The 27,719-nt window shown below is 47.3% G+C and overlaps 1 protein-coding gene across 4 annotated transcripts in view; it reads right to left on the minus strand.

Moving 5' to 3' along the window:
* Positions 1-25,532, minus strand: part of GRIN2B (glutamate ionotropic receptor NMDA type subunit 2B) — a 207,382-nt gene extending 181,850 nt beyond the window's left edge. The window contains exons 1-2 of one of the 4 annotated variants that reach the window (XM_054277109.1): positions 25,437-25,532; positions 24,254-24,692 (exon numbers count right to left, since the gene is read on the minus strand). The gene's annotated coding sequence lies outside the window, so the exon portion shown is untranslated. Of the gene's footprint in view, positions 1-24,253; positions 24,963-25,006; positions 25,023-25,113; positions 25,181-25,436 lie in introns of those variants that run through there. The other 3 variants (XM_054277118.1, XM_054277126.1, XM_054277101.1) reach the window with 3 other exon arrangements.
* Between the last annotated feature and the right edge of the window lie 2,187 nt (positions 25,533-27,719).

The following is a 27,719-nucleotide window of genomic DNA, read 5'->3' on the forward strand; positions in this document are numbered from 1 at the left end:
TAGTTTAGCTAGGAGCAGAGAGAAAGGAAATCCTGTAATACCACAAATACTTGGTGACTGCCAAGCTAATTCCTGATACTCAATATCGACTTTGCCACATTGACTCAAATTGAAAACACTGCTGAGCTGTAGTTTTTGATGAAACATGTTAGCAACTGCAGATTTGTTAAGCTTATGCTCACAAAAATATCTAAACTCATGATACATTTCACCTAGTGCCAAGCCTTGCTGGCAAGGAGGAGCAAGAGCAATGCAGAGCTTTGGTGAGGGAGGCAGAGCTGCAATGGGCAGCCAGCCCTCAGGGGTGGAGCTGCAGCTCTTCTCAGCACCAGGGTCCATCCTCCAGGCAACTTCCAGCCAGAGCTAGGAAACTCCTGTTTCACCAAGAGATCTGTCCTGGGCGTCTGACACACATCCAGGAGGTCTGGTTCCTGCAGCTCTTGGGCGGTGGAAATGTAAAGCCCAGCTCCATTTCAATTCACTTGCAGAAACTCAAAAAGGAGATCACCTAGGCGTGGGTCTCCAAAATGGGGAACCTGGATTTAATTTGATCTGGGGGAAGATGGGCAGACCAGAGTCAGCAGGCTTTACACTATGGACAAAAAATCATGGGAGCTCTAGCTCATTCCCAAACAAAATCCAGGTGCCTGCAGACCCCAAAAGTCCTGTCTTGGGCTTCAGTGTCAGAGGTGCCAGAAATCTGGGATTCATGGAGAAGTCCTCACATGTAATTTTGAGGCCCCGTGCCCTTAGACCAGACCATGAGTTACAGCAGCCCACAACTAGAAGCCCTGGAAGCTGGGGGAAGAAATACAGCTGCGACAAGTTCACCATAGTTAATTAGTGACTCTTACAGGTACCTCTGAAATTGCAGTATCCCAATATTTGCAGGGAAAGGAAGGGAATTTTAACATTAAGTTTGGCCTAAAAAAGTTTCAGCCTCTGAAGGCATCCCCCTGCCTGGAAAAGTTTATTGCACTCTGCAGGCTTGTGATTCTGTCAGACTTCACAAACTGCCCTGCACTGTGCCTGAGCACCTGAGTGACACCTGGGGGAACACCAAGAGCATTGAGGGGTTCTGGAAGCCACAGGGCAGCTGTCGTCATTGGCAAATTTACAGAGAGAAATTTACAGAGAAACTGCCCTGCTTTGGGAGATTTTTCTGTTGAGCAGGGACAAATGGTGATGGCTGGAGTAGTCCTGGAGTCAAGAAAAGAGATGCCCATCCTGACTCAGTTTCTTCTTTCCATTCCCACTGTTTCTTGGGTTACACTGTCATACAGCAATGTTGAAAGACTTGTGCATTCCCACTGCAGAATTAATTATAAGCTTAAATAAGGGTGTGTATGTATTTTTATATGCACACACCAGTATATATTTGTTTATATATAAACATAAAGCATTTGTTATCATTGTTTATTTTTATATAAATTTAGAGGGTATATATGCATTCCATCTCATCTTGAACCAGGAGACAGGTCTGCATTTCTTCAAAGGTGGAAAATAGGTGAGAGAAGCAGCTCTTTACCCTTCTCCTGTCAGACCTGAAATGGCACCAGTTCCCAAACACACTAAATCCATGTATTCCTGAAAAGGGGAAAACTCAAAAACCATCCTGGGACAGAAAAAGAAAAGGTGGAAACAACATTCAAGTGGCATCCCTATTACATCTAGGATGGCTCTTGAAGGAAATCAGCTTCTAAGTCAAAAAACCCAAATGTTACTGCTCACAAGAGGCCAGCACCCAGCCCAAAGCAGCTGTTGTCCCTGCCAAGAGTGGTTTCTGGGCTGGAAGAAGAGGCACCGCTCAGACAGTGGGTGAGGGTTTGGTGGCTACATTGTCAGGGCTGTCTTAACATTGCCCATCTTGAACTGCTGCAATAGCACTGAGGTGCCAGTCCTGCCTTCTGAAGGATTTTTATACAACCCTGAGGTTATAATGGCAAATAACCACCATGTTAAAGCAGTCAGTTAAAATGGTCTTCACCTCAGTCTCACCCTTGTTTGTATACAGCAGTGCCAGTATTGACATCCTGAATAGCCAAAGATTATATGCTGCAAATATTATCCATCCTCAAAATGATGTAGATAAAGCAAACCCAGTTGTCTATATGAACTGCCCTCCAAGGGCCTTCAGCACACCACTCATCCCCCTCTAAGCTCCTGGGGCTACGCTCACTTTGGGGTTTTCGTGTTTCTTCTACTCAACATAGCTTTGACTTTTCTCCAGGCCAGGTCAAGGCCACAGTGGAGTGAACTTCAGCCCCATGGGGTCCCCAGTTTCAAATTAAAACAATATCAGCCCTTAGACACCATCCTTGCTTCCTGCAAAACCTCTCTGACACAGCCCTGCTTTGGTGTCCTGTTCAGGATGACACTGTGGCAGCACCTTGATTCCAAGCCAGGAGGCATTTCTGCACGCAGCCGTGTCAATTGTTATATTTATGAAGATGCCAAAGTATATTAAAGTTCTCAGAGGCCTTTGTACTATTCATTTCCACCAGCACTGCGCCAGAGGGGTGTAAAACCCCTTTGATCTGATGTGGTCTTAAACCTGCTTTGCACAGGTGTTAGCACCTTTGTGATGAGTGTTTCAGAGGGCACACAGGAGGGGGTTCATGATCTATATCCAGAGAGAAGCCTCTTGCCATGCTCCTAGTGGTATTTGTCTCAGGGGAGAAAGGGAAAAGCTGGAACAAATAAGACACTTATGCATTATCAACTGACTACACTGTTGGTGCTCTGGGATCCCCCTTCCTCTTGTTTATACTTTTATCTTCAGAACCTGCAAAGCTTCAGGGACTCCCCACCTCCCTGCCCACATTCCTAGCACAGCCCTGTCATCACTTCATCCAGAGTGCCAGGGTACTTCAGCAGGACGAAAAACAATACCCATTTATCATTCCTTCTTTCCTAATTAAAGAAATCAGAGGACTCAACGGAGTGGAGCTCAGGTGAGTTGGTGGGCAAGCTGTGCAGCCCTTCCAGGTGATTCATCCACCCAGGCTGGCCTGGCATGCAGGAACCATCCTCTCCACATCCATATCTTCCAGCTTCCCCCCACTGCTATAATTTTTATTTATATATAAAATATAATTGCCTAAAATAATATATTTAAAGAGAAAAAAAAAAAAGGAAAAAAATCACCACCTCATACCCAAAATATCAGATACCCAGACACTGGGGAAAGAAAACGCACTCAGGCAGTAGTGCATCAACTCCCTAAGGGAGGTACTCAGGTTTGAGTTACTGCCAAGATGACATCTGTAGGGAAATAAGCCACCAGATGCAGGGAATGGACTGCAGGAGCCCAGAGCAATGGGAAGGGGAGGGAGGGGGAAAAAAAAGAGCAAACAAGAGAGAGAAATAAACCAAGAAATTAAGCAGTCCGGTTTGTTCATCACCAGCTATTCTGCTTTATGAAATTTGCAGGCGTTTTCCACTCCCTATCTCTGCTGAAGCAGTTTCCCAGATGTCCCAGTACCTGCTTCAATCCACCTGGCTTGCCATACCCCAGCCCAGCAGATTCTCAGCCAGGAAGGTTTCACTGCCCATTGGATCGGAGAAGAAGAGACATTCTCTCTAGGTATTGGGATCCATGGGTTCCCTCACTTCTTCCCTCTACCTAGAGGGTCCCCAGTCCCCTCATAAAGAAAAATTATCTCATACACATTCCAGTTTTCAAAGCAAGGCATCTTCCCAAGCATCCCTTTGGTAACAGCAGTCCTGTCTCCCTCACCCCTTCAAGCCCACTGGTGAGAAGAGGGGATATGTCCCACACCAGCAGAAATGGGAAAAGAAGAAGTTGATGTTTCACCAGATGGCTTCAGACTTGTCACAGCAGGGAGAGAAACACACTTGAGAAACGTGGCCCTGGCACTAACCATCATCTCCTGGACTGGTAGTGCAGGGCAGCTGGAGCTGCTGGGGCTGAATACCAGATGTGAGACGACAGGAAAGCAGAGCAGCAGTCACACAGGGCAAACATGGAGGCAGTAAGAACCACAGGCTCCCTCTGGGACTGCAATGACGTGTTCAGCAGACAACACATTTAGAGCAAGAGCAGTGGAAAAGATGCACGTACCAAAGAGTCAGAGGAGCAGGGTAATGAAGAGTCAAACCATCTGACCACAGCTTACAGTGAACAGCATCAAAGCAAGACAAGCAATGTGTGAAAGAAGGGCAACGTCTGGGGAAGGTTCTGCAGCATCAAACATGCAGGGCACCAGCCTCCCTACAGAGCTCACCTGCCCAGAAGACTTTATGCTCCCTAACCCAGAAACAGCCCAGAACAACCACTAGTAGCAGTTCTAATCGTCATTTCACAGAGCCCCTCTAAAGGTCCTTAGACATCATGCCTGAAAACTCAGATGATCACCAGACAACTGTACTTTGTACATGTGAAATCTTTGCACTTGTGAAACCTGTTGTCCAGCACCTGAAGGAAGCAAAGGAAGGTCCTTGTCTTTTCCCTGCTGTTTGCTGTGTTACAGGAGACAACCTTCTGCTATTACAGAAAATATCATCTGATGCTGAAACCTCACCTAGAGATACCCCTTTCTTTTTTTTTATAACCTTTACTGGATTTTTTGTTTTGATGGGCCTCATCTCAGCACCAGGGTGTCAGCCAGATATCAGCACGGCTGAAACAGAAGCTGCTGCAAGTAGACAACTGGTGGGACCAGGGGATCCCATGGGGATGGATGTAACCACACTTTCAGTGGCATGACTGAGCCCATGTACCCTTTTCCTACAAAAGTGTCAGCCAGAAGGGGACTAAAAGGAAAAGGAATGCCCCACAGTGTCAGTCACAGAGCAACCAGCAGATGTGCTAAGAGTAAATCAGATAGAGCTGCATCATAGAGAGAGGGATGACAGAGATGCTTTGCCTTTTGTCTTCAGGTGCTCCCCATAAAGCCCATCAGCCTGCATCCTTCCTCTAGCAATGCATGCTTTCCAAGGAGGGGGCCGTGCACAGTTAGGTGCAGGCAGTCCCTCCACTCCATCGCAGGCTGACATCCCTGCCAGGCGCAATGCACGCACCCACACACCCATCAACAGTGATCAGAGAAAGTGGATAAAAGCTAAGGGAAGGGGAACAGCAGAGCAGAGAAAGGGAGGGCAAGAAGAAAAGTAAGAAGTGAGAGGGACAGTGAAAAGAAGAGATAATAATGGGAGAGAAAGTGGAGAGGGAGTTACTTTGCAAGCGGTAGCTTAAAATCTCCCAACGTTTACAGCAAATGATGCATGAAATACATGTCAGAAATGTGTCAGAAATGACAATGACAGAAATACTGTCAGAAATGTGATGCCCAGAACCCATTGCTGCTAAATATTTAATCTGATTGGCAGGGAGCTGTTAAAACCTCAGAGTCTGGATCTCAAGCTTCTACAGAGCAACAGGTAAAGTAAATACTTCAACATGTAGTGATTCACCGTGGGTGTCACCAATCCTTCCAACCTGCAGCACTTGGCAGGGAAAAATGTTGTCAATGGATATTAGCAACATTAGAAACAGGCTAGAGGAAAGGTGCTGTTTATGGACTTTGGCTCCCACTGCAACCTAGAGAAAAGGGAAAGGTGGATATGCCAATTGTCTTCTTCAGAAATTAGAACACACATGCTGCTGCGAAGATCTCACACAGTGCAGTTCACATCCCTCAAGCACTAGAAAGTCATGCAGGAGCGTGGCACATCAATGCTGCAGTTCTACTGGCTCACACTTCCCTGCATGAAATCCCTGAAGCCAATCTGCAGGCAGACCAAAGGCTGCCTCCAGCAATCAGCTCCCACCGTCTGTGGAGCGGGCAGCAGGTCAGGACGTCCCGCACACGTGTGTCCTAATGCCAGCACCAAGGATGCAGCAGGGCAGCTGGGGTGCAGGCAGGCACACAGCCCTTTGGGGCAGGAAACCTGATTAGCTGCTGCTGCAGCATGGTGAGGGGACACAGGGCAGCCACCTGCTAGCAGGGGCTTGCACACTGCACACCCAGTGCACCGTCCCACTTTGCTGGCTCTACCCATAAAGCTTTCAGAGGCGCTGCTGTCCATGTCACCTCTGGTGTCCCTGAGCCAGCAGCTGAGCTGGGTCTGTGCTCCCAAACAGTGGCTTCTTGGAGCCTTGCAAAGGAGGAGGATTGTGTTTAGACAAAGCTTTTGCAGTTTAAAAGTACAACTCCATTCTGATTTAGAGTCAAACTTGGCCACTCAGAGGTAGTCTGAGGAAAGAAACAGACTTTCTTTTCAATCATTTCGTATTGTTCAAATCCACTCATTTCCAGAATGAAGTCTTTTAGAGGGTTGTTTATTTAGGTATAACATAACATTTTAGATTTTCCAAAACTAACAAAGGTAAAAATATTCTACTCTGCTATAGTGAATTTCAGACCAAGTTCCTCACCACCATCCGATACTCCAGCAACAGGAGTACAGCTCTTCCTAAGAATTCTACAGGTCCAGGGCATGTGGTTGACTCAGTGCTGACTGGCACTGACAACTTACAAACTGCATGAGCCAAGTAGCTACCTTCCAAAAAAAGCATAAATAGATATAAGTAAATGCATAAGAAGCAGAAAGCCAAGACAGAAATCTAGGGAAAAACCAATATGCTCCATACTTGTTTAACAGGACATGGGATTTTACTGTATCCAAAACCCCATTTCACATAAAACATCTGCAAATCTAACACTGGTTGCAGAGCATTGGAAGTCTGGGATGAGGGCTCCACAGATAAGGCAGCACTGAGATCTTCTCTAGGCACAGATCTTGCAGATCTTCTGATAGATTCATAAATCTCCCATCATATTCCCCTTTCTGTATTTCTGGCTGCTTTGCTGTCCCTGTTGCAGCTGTTCAAGGAGCTGACTTCATCAGAATATGCTTTGTGAAGTGCTTTTCTGCTCTGTATGGTGCTTTTGCTTGCCTGCTTGCTTTCAGTAAGTGCCAAATCACTGAAGAATGCCGAGGCTAGAGCTCTGAAAGCTAAGACCAAGTAAAGAGTAAGTACGATTCTGTGGCATCATCAGCTGAAAAGTGACACCTCACAAGCACAAAAGGAAATGTGACTTTTGAGTACAGCTGTACAGTGTTCATCATCCCAGCTCACAGCAGCACAAGTAGGCTGAGTGATTTGCTCATAGGCTCTGACAAATCCTGCTACTGCTTAAGACTTGTCCAAGCCCAGCTTGCTAGGCTTGTGAGAAGGTACCGTGGGCAGCTGGCAAGGCAGAAGGAGACCTGTGCCTGTGTTTCACTCCAGCTGACAGCCTGACTTTCTATCTTCAACCACCAATGAAGGTGGGCTTGCCAGACCACTGAACTACTGCAGGAAAAAACTGCTGGGGCAAGGAAGCAAAATGACTTTACTGACCACAGCTCTTGACTAACTAAATAAGAGCCAATTCATGGTACAGTGAGATAGGAGGACCCTGATGTTATGCTTCCTATCTTTGCCACAAATTGAGTCTTCCCTGTAGCCCAGGACAGCACAGCCCCAGACTTGCACACAGTGCTTCAGCCTTTGCCTTAAAAAGTGCCCTTACAAATTTGCTGCAAGAATCCATTTCTCTGATGCTGGGCTCCTGTCACTCTTTGAAATTCCTCTTAAAATTGTCCAGGAACTAGTTGTGACACCAGGACACAGTCACTGTCCTACAGCGAACTATGCTGGAGCACTTATTTTACAAATGGCTCTGCAAACAGATATCACAAAAGAATACAGTTTAGGATGCTCTTCACATCACAATCACACAGCTATTCACCAACAGAGGCTGGAGCCACCAGCTGAGATACTGCACCAGCTAATGGCTCTGTTTCTTATCATCACCTCTTCCTTTCACTTGGAAATGCACTCAGTCTTAAAAGCAGATCAGGAAATTAACATTTCCAGGTATAAAATACATCCATGTATGAAATAGCCAAGCATGTGAAAATGGGCTTTATATGAAAAACGTGCAGAATTTTTTAAGCACAACTGGATGAGAAACACTGTGATAAGAGTTCTTGCTTCAAAATTTCCCATGCCTGTCAAAAAGAGGAGATATAAAATTGCACACTTTTTAAAAACTAATTAGGCTATTTTATTCCTAAAAAAAAAAAAAACCAAAACATTCAAATCAAAGGGGCAAAAAAACCCAGCTAATCAACACTTTGTTGGAACTAACCCCTCATTGCATTTTTTGTAAGAAGTGTACATTTCCTCCACAGACCTTCCATTGCAAAAGACAGCATTCAAACAGATCTATAATCAAAGAAAATATAAACAGAAATATTAATAAACATGTTGATAGAGATAATGTGAATTTAAAACCTGCAAGAAAAGGCACCACAGCTCTATCTTGTTCAGAAGCTCAAGAAGATTTTAGAAGCTCCAAAATCACATGAAAATTTACTGAATCAATATCAGTTTCCCAATGCCTGTGGTGTGTGATAAGCAAGTGTCTCATGTCACCCCTGGCCATCTACATTCATAACAATTCCCCCACCCCTCCTGGCCTCCTTGTCACCCAACACTCAGGCCTCTTCTTCATACAGGCCTTGGTTTTCCCAGTTTCAGCCAAGGGCCCACTTTCTTCACTATTCCCCTAGTGACTAAAGGGAATAACTGGCCCCTGTCCTCTCTTTATAGCAGACCTTTACAGAATTGCTGTTTGGTTTCCACCCACAGTTATCTTTCCTCTGGACTGAACATGTTTGGCTCTCTCAGCATTTCTTACAGGTACCATCTACCCCATCTCTGTGCTTGCTCCCACTCCACCCTGCAAACTATCTTTTTGGAAACACTGCACCCTGACATGAATGCAACGCTACACATTCACGGACAAAAGGACAGGGGAGAAATTATCTAAGGGTCCTGCAAATCAGAGAGGGAGGACTTCTGTGGGAACACCACACCCTTTTCCTCCTCCCCAGGAGAATTCTGGACACTACTTGTGGCAAAGCTTCAAGAGTCACTTCCCTGGAAACAGTACTTTAGCCTCTGCCACATTTCACAGCAGGAACTGTGCTGTCTATTCAGCGCTTTCTTTTGTTCATTTGCTGCTATTGTTTGGCTACAGCTACTTCTCAGTCTCTGGTTCTGCTCCTACACAGCTCTGGTAGCAGTGCAGAGCAGGCACCTGACCAACAAGCACTCCAACAGCACTAAACAATCCCTCCCTCTAGTTCTCTCTCCTCTCTGTTTACATTCTTAAGCACACACTTTAAGGCAGTCATCACATCTCTCTTTTAATTGTCATTTAGCCAAGCTAAATGTAATTAGTTACTTTAATCTTCCCTCTTAGATCAATCCCTCCAGCATCTTAATCATTTTTGTTGCTCCACTGAATTTGTTCTAATTTGCTGCCATCTTTGGGGCACAAAGTTCTCCAGAAATTAGACTAGGTACACTCAGATGAGGCTCCTGAAGGAAACATGACTAGAAACACACAGGAAACATTTCCTTGCTTCAAGACACAACAGTTCTGTTTATGCAATCCAGAAATCACATCAGCCTCTTTGCTGCCGCATTGTACTGTGAGGGCACATCTCATTTGCTAGCCAGGATAACCCCAGTGTCATTTCTAGCATTACTGCTTTCCAGGGGTGTACCTCTCATCTCTGCTTTCTTTCCAAGCACAGTCTGATTTTAACTCCTACTATTCAATTTACTATCCACTCTGTTAATCCCCAAATCCTATTCTGAGGTATGACTGCTTAGCTTGCTATGTATCTCAAATCTCTTTGATTTTCAGTGGAAATACTCTCACAAAGCAAAGGCATGGGGTTTGTCATCAGAGTAAAGTCAAGACATATCCCTAAATTCACAAGACAATATGGATTGTTCACAGAAATGTCCCCATCATCTGTCCCTCACCAAAAACTACCAAAAGGGCGTCAGTTTGCTTTGGTGGTGACCAATGCTGGGCTGCTGAGTGACAGCCTTGCTGCTCTCAGAAAAAGCAGTAGGTCCTGGAGACCCAGACCCTGTGACAACAACTGGGGGCATTGAGCCGGTGCTGCTGAAGCATCACTCCAGGGTACATTTCTGTACACTGCCTTTCCCCAGGCACATCCCCAAAGTGGGCACAGCACCTTCCCAATAGTCTGAACATCAGCTTCCTCCAAACAGTGGTGCCTAAGCCTTCCCTCCTCCTTCATTCCAAAGAGGGGGGAGGTGGGAGGCTACTTCAAAGCCTTTCTGTGAGACATCACACCTGTGCAAAGCACACCAGATGCTGCTCAAGCAGCAAGTACTCATAGAAGCAGGACCTGGGTGCAAAGAGTATTTTTTAGGATTCAAAAGGAAAAAAAACCTTTCCCTCCTCCAAAACTTTTCCTTCTGAAATCTCCTTCAAAACTCTTCCCCTGCCCCTCCAGCTCCCAGACACCAGAGCCTCCAACAGCTCCCAAAGTAGTCCAAAGGCACTGAGACACTGACTTTGCCTCCCCAGCCACACTGACCACCTGCAGGACTGCCCCAGCCCAAAGCTGGGCCTTATAGAATGCAATGCAGTTGGTGTTGTCCAGACTGTTGGAGGAGAAAAGAAGATGGAAGAACAAGGGAAAGGTGGGGGTGGATGGGGAGCCTGCCCTGGGCAGCACAGATTCACTGCCTCCATGGCTGCGCAGCTCCATGGAGGAGAGGCTGCTGAGCCCAGCTTCTGATAGCCACAAGGCAGCTATGGCTCAGCAGTGTCTAAATGAAGTGGGGGTGTCCTTAACACTATACCTCTGACTCTGCCTGCTGCCCTTCTGCTCTGGGACCCAGATGAAGGAGGTACATCTACCACACAAGTGGGCTGTAGCATCAGCTTCCCTCTTCAAAAACGAGAAGTCCAAAATAAAGCAACGGCTACTCCCTCCCACCCTCTCCCATGAGTATGTACTGCCAGTGTGGGTAAACCTGTCAGCTCTCTCAGTCCTTCACAGTCCAGGTTTCAGCAGGACCAGAATGCAATTTACAGCCAGTGAAAGTCCAACAAAGTGTATAAATCTGTCTTCTGGCCACAACCTATTGTCATAATTCCTGTCAGCTCACTTCCCCCTCATCAGCACCAAGAGAAGGTTTTCTGATTAACTTTCCAGACTCAGAAGGGACAAAGGAAGCTAAGCACAACTCAAGTCACTTGAAAAGCCTCAACATGTGTGAATTGGCTGGATTCGTGACAGTTGTTAGCACCATGACAAAGATCTTTATAACAGAATCCATCTCATCAGAGAGAGAAAACAAAGTGGGTTGTATAAAAATACCAAACTGTGTCTGTCCTTTGTATGTTCAGAAAACACGAGATGGCACGGATGCACACATACACCTTCCCCACACTTTGCACTTACTTGAAGCCCAAGGGTCCTCCTGCAGGAGACCAGTGTGCTTCTAGCCAAAAAAAAAAGACCAGACCTAGACATGTATCTAAAGCAGAGGAGCCCCATCCAAACCACCTGACCGTATCTCCAGGCACAGACCAAGGACAGCTGCTTTCTGCCAAATGCTGATCAACCAGGATGGAGGTGGTCAGCTTGGCTTCACCCAACTGGGAGCTGACTATGGCCAAGAGAAAGCTTAGTGTGGCTTTTACCTTCCCAGTCTAGCACACAACAAGATGATTCCCGATTACACCTTCTCCAAGCCCTTCAGTTTTGCACTGAGGAGCTCCATCCATCCATTCAGCACACCACAAGTTCTGCTCAAGGTCCTACAGCTGTTCCCCAGTATGTTCCTCATGTTTACATGAATGTTTCATGTCTCATTGCCAGTTATGAGAGGCACAGCTTAACATCCTCCTCCTGACTGAAGCTTACCTTCTCTTTACATTGCTATTCTAATCTTCCATGCAACATATAATCTCCAGATGATTTTATCCAAGTTCTGTATTTCTTTGGCTGGTGTAATAAACGTGGCATTTCAGTAAAGTCAAGATTCAAGCTGAGTCTTTTGCATACAAACTCTTTAAACCCCAAGGCTTCAACTAAATAACACACATAGGTTTGTCCTGTGCAGGAGGAGCATTGGACCAAACATTTTTGCCACTAAATATTCGTGCATCCTATAAGGAAATCAGAAATTTTAAAGGGAATTTAAGTTTTGAATGTTTTTTCCCCTCTCCCTCTGGATCTCTGACTGTAAAATCAAGTTCTAGGACTTTTCCATCAAGTTTTGTCCTGCAGCTTTAAAACCATTTTATATCACTCTTTCAAAGTAGTTCAGATTACGAGAAAACACAATTAATTTGCTTTAAAAGTCTCAAATTTTGTTCAGATGGAAATTTCAACTATGCCAAATACAGTCATTTTAAGCGGTTCTACCGGAGAACATTGATTTTTCTCCCTCAGTCCATGAGGATTTGGGGGAGCAAACCTGATACAACTTAATCTGATCCCAAAACTGAATGTCAGCTAGATTCTATACCCACTCCTGTTTCATACTGCAGGAAAAGCAGTACATTACACGATCAAGAAAACACCTGAAAACTTACACGGAAAAGAAGTGTTTAAGAATATGATGGATCCTTAAAATCATGTTATTTAACATTTGAGAAAAAAGGAAATCATCAGACACAAGGACAAAAAACAGCACCTTTTGTATTAACATGAAGCATTAATGCAGCATTCATTGCAGGGACTGAAAGAACAGCCTAGACAGTACCTAAATAGCTTTTTATGATGTTCCTCCAGTGACAAAAGTGAACAAGTTTATGAACAAAAATACTTCAAAATTAAGCTGATTCAAATAAATATTGGAAGCCCTTGTGTCTTGTACCACAGAACAGATATCCAAAGTCAATCCAGTTTGATGCTGAATCCACAACCAAGGCCAAGATTGCCCATTTTGAAGGGACAGTGGAGCCAGGCTCTGGGCTGCAGCTGCACCCTTGTACAGGCACACACTGCAATTGGTCCTGCCACAGTGGCCGAACTGCACTATCACAGAAGACTGTCACTTCAGAGGACACACAGATTTCTGTATCACCCTGTGCACTTAAAAGCACACAGACTGTCAGGGGAAACCTTCTCTCTAATTTTCTGTTTTGTTTGATTTTTATGCTTCATCACGCAAGCAGCATTTTCTTAGGAAAGATGTGCCTCAATGAAGATGGGCAATGCTTCTAAATGAATGCAGGAAACAATGTACGAAGACATAGAATAAAATGTCATTCTTAAACTAGCTCTGTCCTGGGACACAGTGGTGTTACAAGCAGCAAGCCCTGGCCCATCTCTCCTTAGCCTGTAACATCCAGAGAAGCAGATCTCTATGGGGTGCCACAGACCATTCCTGTACCTGGCCATGTCAACAGACCTCATGCACCAGCTTGCCACTGTCTGGTGTGAAAGCAAGGTCTGAGAGATCCATAAATTGTGGCTCAGCTCACCTAAGGGGACATTTGCGTTAGTTGCAAATTGAAATCATGTTTAAGGACCGTTTACATTGGGCACAGACTAAGGAATCTCCAGGCCTCTGAGTTCAAAAAGAGATGGACTATCAGGTACACAGTCTTCTTACAGAGGACAAGACACAAGACAGAGAAACAGGCATTAGGAGATTTTGGATTCCTCATGGAACGTGACTGTTTTCCAAACTAGGTGGTGAAAGAGTAATAATTTAATACACCTCTTGTCTTTTCTAGCTCCTAACCCAGTACACCCTTAAAATGCATACACGCAGAACAAAAGAAATAATTAAAAGCTTTCAGAAAGCTCATCTATGTAGGCTACCTTTGACTTTAGCCTATAAGGATTAGCTTTTCCAGAGGGCAAGCTGGAGCACATCCATGGGCTTCCTGCTCTACGCTGCCCTTCAAAGAAAGACCACTTTTGAAGGGCTTTTTTCTCCACTGACTCCCTGGAGTTCTTCTGGAAACAAGTCTCCCACAGCCAGTGTTCACTTCGGGAAAAACTCCCCTTTCCACATGAAAGTCAAACATCTCACCAAGCTTATAAAAGCAAATGTATAACAAACGATGAGAGGGGATATACTGAGGGATATGAACTGCAGGAATGAAAATCCCAAGTGATTTTAAAGATCTGGAGACAATTGTAAAGAGTTACCTGCACATTATAGGAAACGATAAAAATTTTCATTGGAGCAGTAACTCTGGTTTTCTGTCACAGAGTCCATATTCTCATCCCTCCTCCTTAGTTTAGGAGCACTTGCCTGAGAATCAGGTCTTTGTTTCCCAGGAATTCACCTCCTCCTGTCACTTTATTCTCCACCTGGAATCAGCACTGGAGCTCAATGCTAAATGAAACATTTTGTTTTCATGTCACCGGGAAAAAACAAATGCGTCCAAAGCAGAACAAGAACAAACCTGCACTGACTAATTTGGAGGAAGAATTAGCTCCCATGTCTCCCATGTCTCAGAGGACTCCACTGCCTCTGGGCTACAGAGCCTGTGCCTCTGTTTCTTTCAGGTTGAAATAAATTCTCTTTTTATAAGTAATTACTTTGTATTGGGCCAAAGAAACAAACTACCTCCACAGCCCAGTCGTTAGAGCACTCCCTCCAGCACAATGAATAGGCATTTATATAAAGTAGAACAGTTCCAACTGGAAAAGTTCCAACTGAGAAAGCATTACTGCAGAGAACCCAGTAGTCTGAGCCCTCATCTTGGCTAGGACAACCTCAGGGACAAGTCCCCACTTCGAAGTATGCAGAATAAGGATGCATCACACAAAACCCTGTTAGTTTTCTGCCCACCAGGCTGCTAGCTATTCTTTTCTCTGCTTTTTCATGAAAACACATCAAACACTCTAATTAAGCTCAGTGCACAACTAGCAGAACCTGTGAAATAACTTTTTTTTGTCGGTTGGGCAGTTAACCCGTTTCCAAACCTCTTCTGTCAAAAACATTAATCATCTTCTCTAATATCAAAAGCTGAAACTCAGGAATCAATCTTCCCTAACAAAAAAAAACATAGGAGACTATCAAGGCAAGGCATGTCATTAAACAGCCCTCATCTATGCATCTCCTGGTTTCTGAAAGTTATTATGCCCTCCAGTAAGAAAAAGGCCATTGTGCAGAAGGGGTTGTTCATGTATGATACCCTCTGTGACAGCCAGCTGCTGCTTCAGACAGCACCAAGGTACAGGCATTCAGATCCTGCAAAGTTCTCTGAGTCCGGAAGTTCAGAGAGCCTTGGTGCCCCTTTACTCTACATAGAAATGTTGCAAATTAAAAATGGTTAATGCGTGATCCTTGGGTCTCTCTCTGAATCCCTGGTTTGAAAGTTCACAAACTTCCAAACCAGGGATTCAAAGTGCTTTCTGCAAGAGCCACTGTTATCTTTCAAGGCAGCCATCCCACAGCTATGCTCTTTTTCTAAACTACTTAATTTTTGTCTCCTCCTATTTAGCAAACTAGTGCCCCATCACTTAATGAAATTATTGCAATGTCCTTCCTGAGATTTCATGGCAATGTCCTTCCTGAGATTTCATGGCATTTACCACTGTTACTTTCAGACTGAGTCTTAAAAGCTTCCTTCCAGAAAGACAGTACTGCAGACCACATCCACGCTGATTTTCATACTTTGACTTCCAACACTTCAGGACACTATCTATATAATTTCAATTATATATGATAGTCACCTTTTCAGTAATAAATTAGAGGGTAATTTCAAGTTGCACCAAAAATGTGGAGAGCTGAAAGGGAGAGACTATGAGAACAGATTATGTCATTCTGTCGCTTTCATTAGACTCTCCCTTGGGGATTGTCAGCCTCTGATGTTTCAGCTTGCCTCTGCCGAAACACACGTCTGACAGGAGGGAATCTCCCCTGAGATACTTAGGCCACTGACTACAGCAGCCAGCAATAATAGAGAATTATAGAGGAGGAGAGAGAGGGGTGCAGGGACACGCAGATCCTTCCTATGTGCCTTCCATACAAGCGTATGCCTACGTGCAAGTAGCCGCCAGTTAGTGCGTTCTAGTGCATTTCCTCTGCCACAATGCACTTCAAATGCATTTCTAAGCAAAGCCCTGTGACAGAAATTCCCCAGCAATCCAGCTGTGTACAATTAAACAACATCCTGCTTTATCTGGCACAAAGAGCCAGCAGCAAATTTACAGCAGCAACCCTTCCTCCATCCTCCTCCTGGGGCAGGTGGCAGCACCCTGACACCTTTCCATGCAGCAGTGGAGCCGTTCTTCTCACTGCACAGGCTTCAAAACCACTGCTGTGAAGAGTTGGGATTGCCCTTGGCTTTAGGATCCTAGCAGTTCTTCTGCAATTCATTTCCAGATGGTACTGATTTAGGACCTTCAACTTCCACATTCCAAAGAGCCACTGTGTATCTCCAGTACCTTGTTTCCAGCTGTGAGTAGCAGAAGTCTCATGTGACACAGGGAAACCACAGTCCCTTGTTATGACAGACTTCAATCTCTGACCTACTCATGCCCCACTGTATCCTGCTCACAGCCCACAGCCAGAGGTAACAGCATGGGACCACTGCAATCTTAAGATATCCATGAGACTATTATGCCTATCACCTGAAAACAATTTTCTGTTCATCAGGCAATCAGCTGTGATGTAGGACATGGCATTTGCACTAGTAAATTATCATCAGGTTGGTGACACCAGATTTTATCTGCCTCAGCTGGCTTCAAGTAGCCATCTCACCTCCTAGTCTGTTTTGAAGTAGTGGATTTAGTAGTCTTACATTTGTTTCCTTTCCTCTAAATTCTTCAGAGGTCATACATGCAAGAAACCACATCCATGTGAGAGAATTGTATATATTATCTCCCAAAAGAGCATGGCAACCTTAACTAAGAGATTAGGTGAAGAAGTTAAATAAAAAAGTGAAATCCAAGTATAATAAGAGAATGTATTGTGTCATTTCCTCCATTTGGGTCAGAGTGTGTCCTGGACACCTGTATAGAAAATTCCTGATTCTCACAAAAAACCACCAGAGGCCAGGATTACATGCTTGTCACTCTATTTTAAAATAGTGTAATCCACCAGCAGGGCTGCTCCAAAGTCACCATGTCTGCTGATGCACAGGAGGATTTACACTGGTACAGGCCCTAGGCCGCACAGCACGTTCCCGATGCAGGCCAAACTCACAAGTCCAAAACAGCCCTTTCAGCCATCTCAGCCTCTGGCAGGGGAAGCTCTACTGACCCAAGGTGGGAAGATCCCTCACAGAACTTCACTGCCAGAGCTGTTCATCCAAACCTCAAGCAAGCACAGAAAGCTCCTCCAACTCAGAGCACAAAGAGATGTGACTGTGAAGGCTGGCTAGTGGAGCGATGATCCTCAGAAATCACAATGCTCATGGATGCCCGTATCCCACTTTACCTTCTGGAAGCAGCAAAGAGGAGTAAAAAGAAGGTGTTTTTAAACTGTATCTCATCTTGCAAGACAAAAGAATGACATCATGCAATAGCAAGGTGTGAATTTTCACATCTCTCAGTGTGTGACGGTCAACCTCCCCTCCCCCTGCAGAATCAGGTTTTGGCACAGCAGCTATTCAGATGCCGTGATAGCGTAAAGCCTTGAAAGCAGTGGCTACAGACAGGTGAGGATTCTGAATGAAAGAGACATGGTCTCAATCTAAACAGCCCAACTTATCCCAGGATTCAAGAACTGTGCTTGCAAACGCTAAAGCATCGTTCCCACAAGACATGTTTGTAAGCCTCTTCTGCCCGATTTCTATACTGCAGCTCTTGCCAGTCCCCTGGACAGTATGAGCTGTCACAACCTACCAGAGGTTTTGTAAAGCAGGCATCTTTAGGGAGCTCCTGATACATGCAAACTGTGCCACCAGTTGACACCATCATTTTGATTCCTACAGGTCCCATATTAGATTTGTTGCACAGAGGCAAACCCAATCAGGTTCCTCCAATGGGACAGTCTCTCCCTCCTGCACACAGGACAAATCAACCTCATTATCTTTCTTCCAAAGTTGTTTGGTTAGGCATGCAAATATCATGATCTGAGGTTCACTGGAGACAGACTTTATTAGATACAAAATCCTGATAGTTCAGCACCTACATCTAGCTTTAAATATTGTCAGTCACAGCTAATCTGCCAAATTTATCAGCTCTTCTACTGTCTCTAAAACATTAGTGCAGTAAACATTTAATTTGATGTTTAATCTGTATTCTCTCTGCTTCATCTTAAAGTCATTTATTTCCTGATCTGTCCTCTGTGACTAATGAGAATAATTGGCCCCTGTCTTCTTTCTGTAACAGTCTTTTATGTATTTGCAGACAGCTAAGGATCCACCCACAGTTGTCTTTTCTCCAGACTGAGCTACCCTAGGTCTCTCTCATTCTTTCTTTACAGGTCTTATTTTCTCTGCTCTGTGATCATCATCTCAGTTCACTCCTGCACACTCCCCCCAGTTCTTCCCTCTCTTGGAAGTGCTGCCCTCAAACAGAACATCGTTACCTAAGCAGAGCTAAACCACACCTGTAAATAGGTTCTAGACAGATCATTTCACTGCTTTGAACAAACAAGGATTGTACACAATCTGTATTCTGTGTACAGAGCTCACACATGGGCTGGACGGTGGGTTTGGAGGAGGAGGGTAGCTACACTGCTTAATTCCTTGATCCGGTTTGAAAATCCAGACTGGAAGTACAGTAAGCAAGAACTGTTCCATAACTAAATAGCTACACACAGGCAAAGCAGACTAGGCTGACTGATACCTTGAGGGGCAACTTAAGAGTTTGTCCCATGGACAGTTAACTGGAGGTGAGCTCCTACAACCCCAAAATGCCAGGGGCGTGCAGGAGTGGCAGAATAATATCCCATGGATTATTCAGGCCAAGACAACCTGGTGGCCCTGCACCTGTTTTAGTGGAGGAGCAATCAGTACAGATAAGCCACCAAACATGAAGATCAAATTCACATTTTTCCCTTCAGAGTGTTTCTTTCCTATAAATGTTTCAGCACAGCCTTGCACACCAATGTTAGTAATACTGTACGTGCTTTGGGAATACAGAAACATCTTCAGTATTCAGAGCTAGCAATCTAACCTTTTACCTCAGCCACTTTCAGTGACTCTTTTCAGTTCTGAACCTTCACTGTGGATGGGGTTTGAGGTATGTGGAGTGAATGGTGCAGAGATACCAGGCTAGTATCCCTTTCACTTTGTGCCAATAACCTCTCTCATTCAAAATTTCTTTTCCCCGAGATATTTAATCAATTCATCTATATTGATATATATAGATTATATATATTGATATAAAACATGGTCTTTGACTGCTTGTGTTAGAAAAGGAAGAGAGCCACCCAGCATACTTTGCAGTCTAAAAATACCAGCTGTATTGGGAAGATGAGCTGGCAGTGAGTCTCAGAACACATACCCTTTCCCTCTTCACTTTTTTTGGTGACCCTGGGTATGGAAAAAGAAGTGTTTTTATTCTTCTCACATGAAGCATATGCAATGTATATGTAAAAAATTTATAAAGAAAAGTCTGTCCCTTCTCCTGCCCAGAGTTAGTGTTCTCTTCTGTTTCCAAGAAAACACTGAATAAAAGACAGTCTTGCCTCTAGAGGTCCAAATTAGCCATGGTTTGAATTGAATTTGAATTTGCACAATTTGCACACTGTCTTGTGCCATACATTTGTTTCTGAGTGCATAGAGAGGGGATTTTTTTCTCTGCAGTGACCTCAGGCACATGGAGATACGCTGCTTGGTTTGCACAGATCACCACCCTGCACTTGGTCAACTTTTACACACACCAGTTCACACTCCAATGTACAATTCTAGCTGGGAGCTTGTGGCTTGCAGCTTAAGGAAGCAATGAGCTCCTGAACAATAAAGAATGGGTTTGCTTGGATTTTTTTTTTCCTCAAAATGAAAGGCAGCTTTAACATTTAACCTGGTCAGATCAATCTCCTAGTTCCCAGGCACTTAGCAACATGGCACTAATTTTGCCAGAGTGGGCACCAGCCCATACCTGCCAGGAATCTTCTCTTTCCTGTCTTTAGGTAAACAGACAAGCAAAAAAGGTAGGTCAGAGGGATGGTGGAGCCCCCTTTGTGGTTGGAGAAATGGGTTTTTTACTTCCCATTACAAGGCGCTTTGCCTTGTAAGCAAAAAGCAGAAAGACAAAACTCATAAGAAGGGACAAGGCAATAGTAGCAGGTGGGCCATGCTTAGCTTCAAATATCCTATTTTCCTCTGATTCCCCTTCTACTTATTTCAGTACTGTGATCTCCAAACTGCCATTTCATTTTACGCAGGGAGGTACCCAAGGCAGCAGCGAGTCTGTCTGACTGCAGCAAAGCGACAATTAATAAGTTGACTCACTTTGGTGTTAAGAGTTCTTGTGGATGGGTGGACAGAGGACAGATCAGGGTAATAGACAACTGATCAGCCCTGCTTCTCCCAACCACTTTGTGCTTTTCTCTCAAGTATAAATAAATATCAAAGAGCGCTAATCACAGAACTGCAGAAGAGTCAGGCAGGCCTAGAGCCCTGATGGCAAGCAGAGTGGATACCACGAGCATTCCATGGTGGATTAGGCAATCACAATACCCTGAGCCATTTTGCTCAGAAAGATCATCTAGTCCATCTTTCCTATTAACTAATCCATTTTTTTGCGATTAATTGCAGCTTACAAAAAGAAAACTGTAAAAATTCAAAAAACCCTCTGCGCGTTCTCCAGCTGCAAGGTAGCTGTCTCGCCACTGCCCACCAAACCACGCTGCTAAGTACAGAACAGGCAGGGAAGAGTTGTGGCCTCCCTAAAGACCAAGAAGGGGACCAGACCTCAGTCTGGACTATCTCATAGGCAGCTTTTGTGCATCCTAAGGATGAGAATGTGGAATGGAACCCATTGCAGATACAAGCAGTGCTATCTGTACAGTGCTCCCACCCTCTGCCAGCTTGGGGGAATGAAAAACAGCACCAGGAATCAAATCCAGACCTCCCACATGGTGCTGCAGAGAGACAGATTCCTGGTGCCAACCCAGGCAATGTGAGTCCAGTGTGGGAATCCAAGAACAGCTCCACAGCTCTGGCACTGGAAGCGAGCAGTGCCAGAAGCACCTGCCCTCTTCCAAACCAAGCACAAGAAACAGCCCCAGCAAGATGAAATATGAATTAATTCTATCACCTTTTCCCCCTGTAGGTTAGGGTTTGGGGATCAGGTGCTTGTTCATAGGTTGATAGACTTTTTATACAGGGATAGTTGGAAAATCCAAAATGAGGATAATAAAAGTCAGAGCGTCAGTTATTAGATGGGGATAGCAGCTTGGGATTTTTGCCCCTGTTCTGTATTTTCCACCTCTCTGTGATCTCTTGCATGATGTTCTGGCATGTACAGATGCAACGTAGAACTCAGCCAACAATCTCGGTGTCCTGAGACCCTTGCCCAGAACAGGACGGCTGGGTGCCGCTGCTGACACCTTCCTCTGCTCAGCAATGGTCTCACTGGCACAGGGATCACAACAGGCACCAGCACTGACACAGGCTGAACTGGCTGCTGCAGCAGGTGTGCCAACAGATCAGAGCCCAGGGTCCCTGGGAAGAGGAGCTGTGGCTTTCACCATGCTTCCTTCCTTTTCTCTGCTGAGATCTGCATTGTTACCTGTGTAACAACGACTGAGCCAAGAGGAATTTCAAGCAAATCTCACCATCCCCGGGCTGCTTCCCGACTCTGCCCTCAACCTGTTCCGTTGTGTCCCAGCCCTCTGAGACCTCCACCCAGGGCTGGGAGACAAGCTGGTGTAGTGAGAGACCAAAGAACAGCAAGATAAACGGAGGCGACAAGAGCTGCTGCTTTGGGGCGGCGTGGGTGAGCAGCTGAAAATTGCCCACACCCACAGCTCCCCTCCTGCAGAGCACCCTGCACCCACGAACAAACTGCTGCTCTGCAGAGCTGCAGCTGGGGCACACCAGGTCACGGCAGGGTGCTGTGTCCCTGCTCTGCTCCCCACGGCCCTGGGGTGTGGGACAGCACTAGCGCCCCATGAGCTGGGAGTGCTGCACACCCAAGGGGCAGCGCAGGAGGGATCAGCTGCCTCCATGCACTGCTTGCAAAGCCCGAGGTAGCTGTGCTTGATGGTGGGGAAAGCAATGGTAGCGGACATCTCCTTTTGCCCATACTGGAGCTTGCAGAGAAGATGAGGAAAAGTCACAGGTAAAGGCAGCAGCCAGAGAGATTGGGCAAAAGGCAGTAAAGAGTGAGGATGTGGGCCGGTGCTCCTGGCTCCCACGGCTGAGCACCAAAGCTGTAAGACCCCTCCCCAAGTCCCAGCTGTGCACAGCCTGGCCCTGGTCACGGCTGCGGCCCCGCTCGGGCCGGGTGCCCCGCGGGCAGGGCTGGCAGGCGGCGGGCAGAGAGCTGGGCACCGCTCCGAGGGGAGCAGGCAGCCTGGCCCCGCTGCCGACGGCTGCCACCCTCGCCTGGCACCCGAGAAATCCTTCCCCTCTGCCGCCCGATGTGCCTGCAAAACCCAGAGTAGGGGGCAGAGGGGCAGGGACTGAGCCCACCCTCCCCTTTCCGTGCATCCCCCCGGGTTTGTGCTCCTAGGGGCTCTCGGGGGTAAGCGATGGCCGATGAAGGGGGCTACAATCCCCCACCAATCCGGTGCTTGGGTCCTGCGAAAACCCAGGAGCTGCGAGGCCTGAGAAATTCCTTCGGAAAACGGGGGAAAGGCTCCCACACGCCCTCCTCTCCGCACAGGTAAACTTTCTACTCCCACTTGCGGCGAGGGAGGGAGAGCTCAGGCAGGGAGGATCCAGGCGCGGATACCCTGGGAAGCCTTAGATATTTATAGAAGCACAGCCAGAATATGTCAGGAAAGGTGGCTCTCAACCCCTTCACGCGGAACCGCTCTTGGTTTTTAACAATAGGCCGACAAAACCCCCCAGAAATGTAGCAAGGAGCTGCTGGAAGGATGCAGGCAAAGGAGGTGGCAGGGAAGGCGCGCCCCCGCCTCGGCATGCTCGGGATGCACCAAGGGCTCCGAGTGCCTCAAGGCTTGCCCCACCCCGCAGCGGGGCTGAAGGATGACCCCCCTCTTCCTCCTTCTGCCGTGGGGTGCGCCTCCCGCTGCTCTTGCCGCCCCCCACCCAGTGCCAGCCTTGCGGTCTGGGAGGGAGAGGCGGCTGGGGCAGCCTGGGCGGGGGGCTGGCGGTGCGGGTGAGGATGCCTGGCAGGGGCTGGCCATGCGGGTGAGGATGCCTGGCAGGGGCTGGCCATGCGGGTGAGGGTGCCGGGGGTCCGCCCCGGGGGGGCCGTGCAGCAGCTCCCCCTGCCCCCGCCGCTCCCGGCGTGGGGGCGCGCACACCCACGCGTGACCGGCGAAGCGGCGCGGCGGGCACGGGCTGAGGCTTAAAATAACCCCGAGACGTTCAACACCTTGTGCCCGGCGCTCCCGCACCCCCCGGCTCCCTTTGTCTTGCCACCATCTTACGGAAAGACTCACATGTCACGTTACGGTCGGGATGCACCGGTATCTCTCGCGTATCTAGAGCCGAGCGGCACGATAGCCATTTTGCATCCCTCCCGAGTGGGCTGGGGAAGGGGCTGCAAGGCGCGGGGGATGGCGAGGGGGAAGGATGGGGCGAGGCGAAGAGGGGCCACGACGCCCGCTGATAGCACCAGGGGGACGGGGATAAATTAAAACACGTGAAGTTGCCTGAATACAGCGCCTCGTAGGTTCAGGCTAAGTCGCTTGACGTGCTTGGACTTAAAATAGCCCTCCACCTCCACGCAAGCAGGCGCACTGGCCCCGGCGCTGGGCGGGCTCCTGCCGCGGTGCCAGGGGCGGCCCCGGCCACTCCCCGGGCCCCGGCCCCGGCGTTAGGCCGCTCACGATCGAGAGCCAGCGTGGGTTTTCGGTAATGCATCACCCTCCCCGGCAACAAGCGGGTTTCTACGTCCTGTTGTTGCTGGCCGGCTCTGCTTTCGCATCAAAGCATGGCAAGGAGCCGCTGGACCAGTGAAAAGGAGGAGGCAATTTGCGGGTGGATGGATGAAAATTATTTTCGTTTTCACCCCTTTCCAAAGCCGTGTTCCTCCTCCCGTGTCTCTCCCGACCCCACCTGCCCACCCGCCCCCGAAAAAAAAATCACAAGGGACTTTCCCCCAATTCACAACGTGGCACCTAAGTCAAACCCTTTCGCCTTCTCTTCATGTCCTATTTGATGAGCCAAGAGGGAATCAACATGTCTGGTGAATGTTGGGGGTTTTTTTTCCCCTCTATCTGCTTCTAAAAGCAGCATCTCTAAACCTTTTGTTCTACCGTGAGTGATCTTCCCTGGGCAAACCCGCGTACCAAAATGAGCTGCAAGCAAAACCACAGAAACAGGAATTTCCCTACCTTGGTTTGTAGAAGCAGAACCTCTAGACGGACAGATCAAGGGAGAGAGCATGTTGGGAATGTCCAGTCTCCTCTTCTTGCTTGCATATCCACATAAGAAGAATAAGGGTCGGGGGCAAATGTGGGGGAATGAGTTAAAAAACAATCCTATTTGGCTGTAAAAAAAATAGAGGTTTCTTTGTGGCAATCTTGCCTCTTGAAGTGGTGCAAATTCAAAAGCTGGAGAGAATCACTTCAGAGGATATTCAGCGCAAGTGGTGAGGATCATCAAATGCAGGTTCCAGAGTAAGCATTCCTTTCGCCTTTTTAATGATTATTCTTATAATTATTCTCTCTCTTTTTTTTTCCTGGAGCCCTAGTGGAGAAGGTTGTGTTTAATGCAACTGGAGGTCGGTGCCGTTCTTCTGTGAAGCATGATTATCCTCAAAGCGTCCCCTTCCTGAAGGGAAAAATAAGCATCAATTCTCTATTAGAGGGATCTGAAGGGGATAGAAAACGCTCCCCAACAAAGACATTAATATATTGAGAAGAAAGGAAGGCAAAACGCATTTCCCAATAGTGCACACAAGCTGAATTTAAAAAAAAAAAAAATTAAAAAAAAAAAACAGCTGGCACGAGTCTATAAATAATTCAGATACGGGCTGACTACACCATTCCCGGGATAGGCATGCATACGAGACGAGAAAGCGGGCGCGATGTGAATCGCGGAGAGAAAGCGGCTCCCCCCCCGCGGCCCCCTCCCCATGCACGCACAGCATTTCGCCCACCCCCGGGCCCAGCCCCCGAGGGCTGGCGAGGGCCGTGCCCACCCCTCTGCAGTGCTGCCGGCTCCGCTGCCCGCCGCGCACACGCACACGCACCCGCACCGCCGCGGGGCTGGGGGCACGGCGGGGCTGCTCCACCTGCCGCGGGCCCCCGCCTCCTTCGGCCCCGGCAACACAACCCCCGGCTCTCCGGGCTCGGCTCGGGATTTTTTTTGGTTTTTTTTTTTTTTTTCCTAGGGGTGGGTGGATGGCTGGGAGTGTCCCCACCACCACCTCCTCCAGCACAGCCGGACAGGGCTTACAGCTATGCAGGCATTTATTTAATGAAGCCGCAGATATTTATTTCTTTTCCCCTCCTTTGTCGCTCGGTAAAAGATTCACACTTAGAGCTGTCATAAAATCCAGACCCACATACATACCAGCAAATCCTGCTTCAAGCACTCGGGCTGCTCTGAGTAGCTACTGCCCCCCTCTCTGCCTGCAAGGCTGATCCGCCTCAGACATGCTCAACTTCTTCATTCTCTTCTCTGGCACTGCCCGGGTGGGAGATGAGGGGCGGGGAGGTGGAAGTGCTCAGAGCATCACTCTAAAAATACATTAAAAAAAAAAATCTCTGCAATATAAAAGCTCCGAGAATGCTTCCCGGAGGTGGGGAAAGCATGGGAAGGTGAATTAATAAAGCAGCTTAATAATTAATAATAATTAAATATACCCGCGGAAAATGGTGGGGAGGGGGAGATATCGAGGGGCGGGGAGGGGAAGCTGTGCGAGTGAGCAGTGGGGGAAACGGGGGGGAGATCTCGAGGAGGAAGGACAGCACGGGCAACGGGAGACCAAGCCCGGGCCGCTGCCGGAGGGAGGGAGCAGGTCTCGGCTCGGCGGGGGGAAGGGGGAGCCGCTCCCGGGCGGCACCTGTGCCTCCGGCCGAGCCGAGCCGGGCCGGGCCGGGCCGGGCCGAGCCGCAGCCCCGCGGGGACCGCCCGGGGCTCCCTGCGTCCGGCGCCCTCTCGGACCGTGACCCGCGTGTTTGGAAGCAACCGAGAGCAGGAATGCTTTTAAAAAAAAATGCATTAACAATAACCATAAAATAGTAATAATGAGAAGAAAGGAACGGGCACCCAGCCAGCAGGCAGGCAGCAGAATTGGATCCGGAGGAAAAGAAAGCAGTGAGAGCAGAGATAACGCTAATATCCAAATTGGATACTCCACAATTAAGCCCGGTGCTTTAATTGCTATTCTCAGAGCCCCTTGGAAGCTAAGAAACATGAAATCAGCCTGAACAGAAAGGAATTCGTGTCTTCATCCTCATCCTGCACCCTTGCAGCCCATGGTGCTCTCAGCCTCACTGCAGGAGGACAATCCATTCTGTGGTCACAGATCCATCCCTGTCCCCTCCTGTGCCATGGGTGGCCTGAGAAGAGTGTGCTCTCCCCCTCTGAGAACCAGAGAATGGCCCTAGGGTAAGTCTTGCTCCCACCAGGAAAAGCCAGAGTGGGTAACAAAGCAAATCTCTTCCAGGTGGAAGTGTCAAGTGCAGTGTCCTTCAGGATGAGTAGCCACTCCAGGTTGCAAACACCCACCCTGTCAATGTCTGAGTCTTGGTAGGAGATTTGGAAGAGCTCAGATGGTCCTTGATGACGCCCTAGAAACAAGAGCACCGAGGAAAGCCCTCCCCATGCTTCCCTGCCAGCTACAGGGTCCTGCAGGAAAGCAGACCCCAGGCCGAGCATCACACGCTCTGCCTCAGTGCCGATGCAGACTGCACTGTCCAGCCTTTGCATCCCTCTCACTGAAGGCACCCTCCAAGGAACACGCAGTTGCTTGGACCTACCTAGCACTCTCTATGTCCAGGAGCAGTGAGGAAGATGCTGCTCAAAAGACAAGCAAGGAGAGCTGGATCCCACATGTCAGAGAATTGTGTTCCACCTTTGTTGCAGGTATGTATTTGCAGGGCAAAACATGCATATGGCCAAGGTTTTTGAGGGAGGAAGGCCTCCTAAAAGAGCCACTGTGGAGTCTCTCTTAACCCCCAGGTCCTTTCTCAGTTTGTACCTCAGAATCAATCCACATGCTCCAAATAGAGTTTGCTGGTCTGTAGGGAAGGTTATGGACAGAAATGTGGCTGTAGCACTGTGTGCATCTATATCAATATGCCATCTGGAGCTTGAATGAATTTGTTTCCATGTGTAGTGTGTGTACAGTGATATTTTTTCATGTAGCTGCAGTGACCACAAGCAATACCAATCTGTGCTTGAGCTCTTTGACAAAAGCAGACACCAATATTTTCATTTTGACAGCCTGGATCTTCCTGAGGGTGCTGGTAAGGGCTGTTCTCCTGTAAGAAAGATTTTCCTAACATTTTTAGGCATGCTTTAAAAAGTGACTATGATATTTTGCATCCTAATTTCAGTAAAAATGGAAGACATATTAGCCAAAGCCTAAAGTAATCTGAAATTATCTCAGAACAGTTGGAGAAAAGAACTGTAGAGTGATACTTACATACAGAAGCTGCTAATAGCTGAAGAGATTAGTCATTTGACTTTGCCATTCCTTTCACTGATAATAGTGATACAGGAATAGCAGATATGGTTTGGCCAAGGGATGTTTTTTCCTTTCTGTATGGCAAGAAGGGACAAACTATGACTCTACAAGTCCTCCTGCATTCTTCTGGATGAAACAAGCTGACAAGGAGCTTGACAAAA

Source organism: Melozone crissalis, unplaced genomic scaffold (genome assembly GCF_028551555.1).
Source record: "Melozone crissalis strain CALT ecotype California unplaced genomic scaffold, PUWL_Pcris_2 ptg000004l_1, whole genome shotgun sequence".
NCBI classification, from domain to species: Eukaryota; Metazoa; Chordata; class Aves; order Passeriformes; family Passerellidae; genus Melozone; species Melozone crissalis.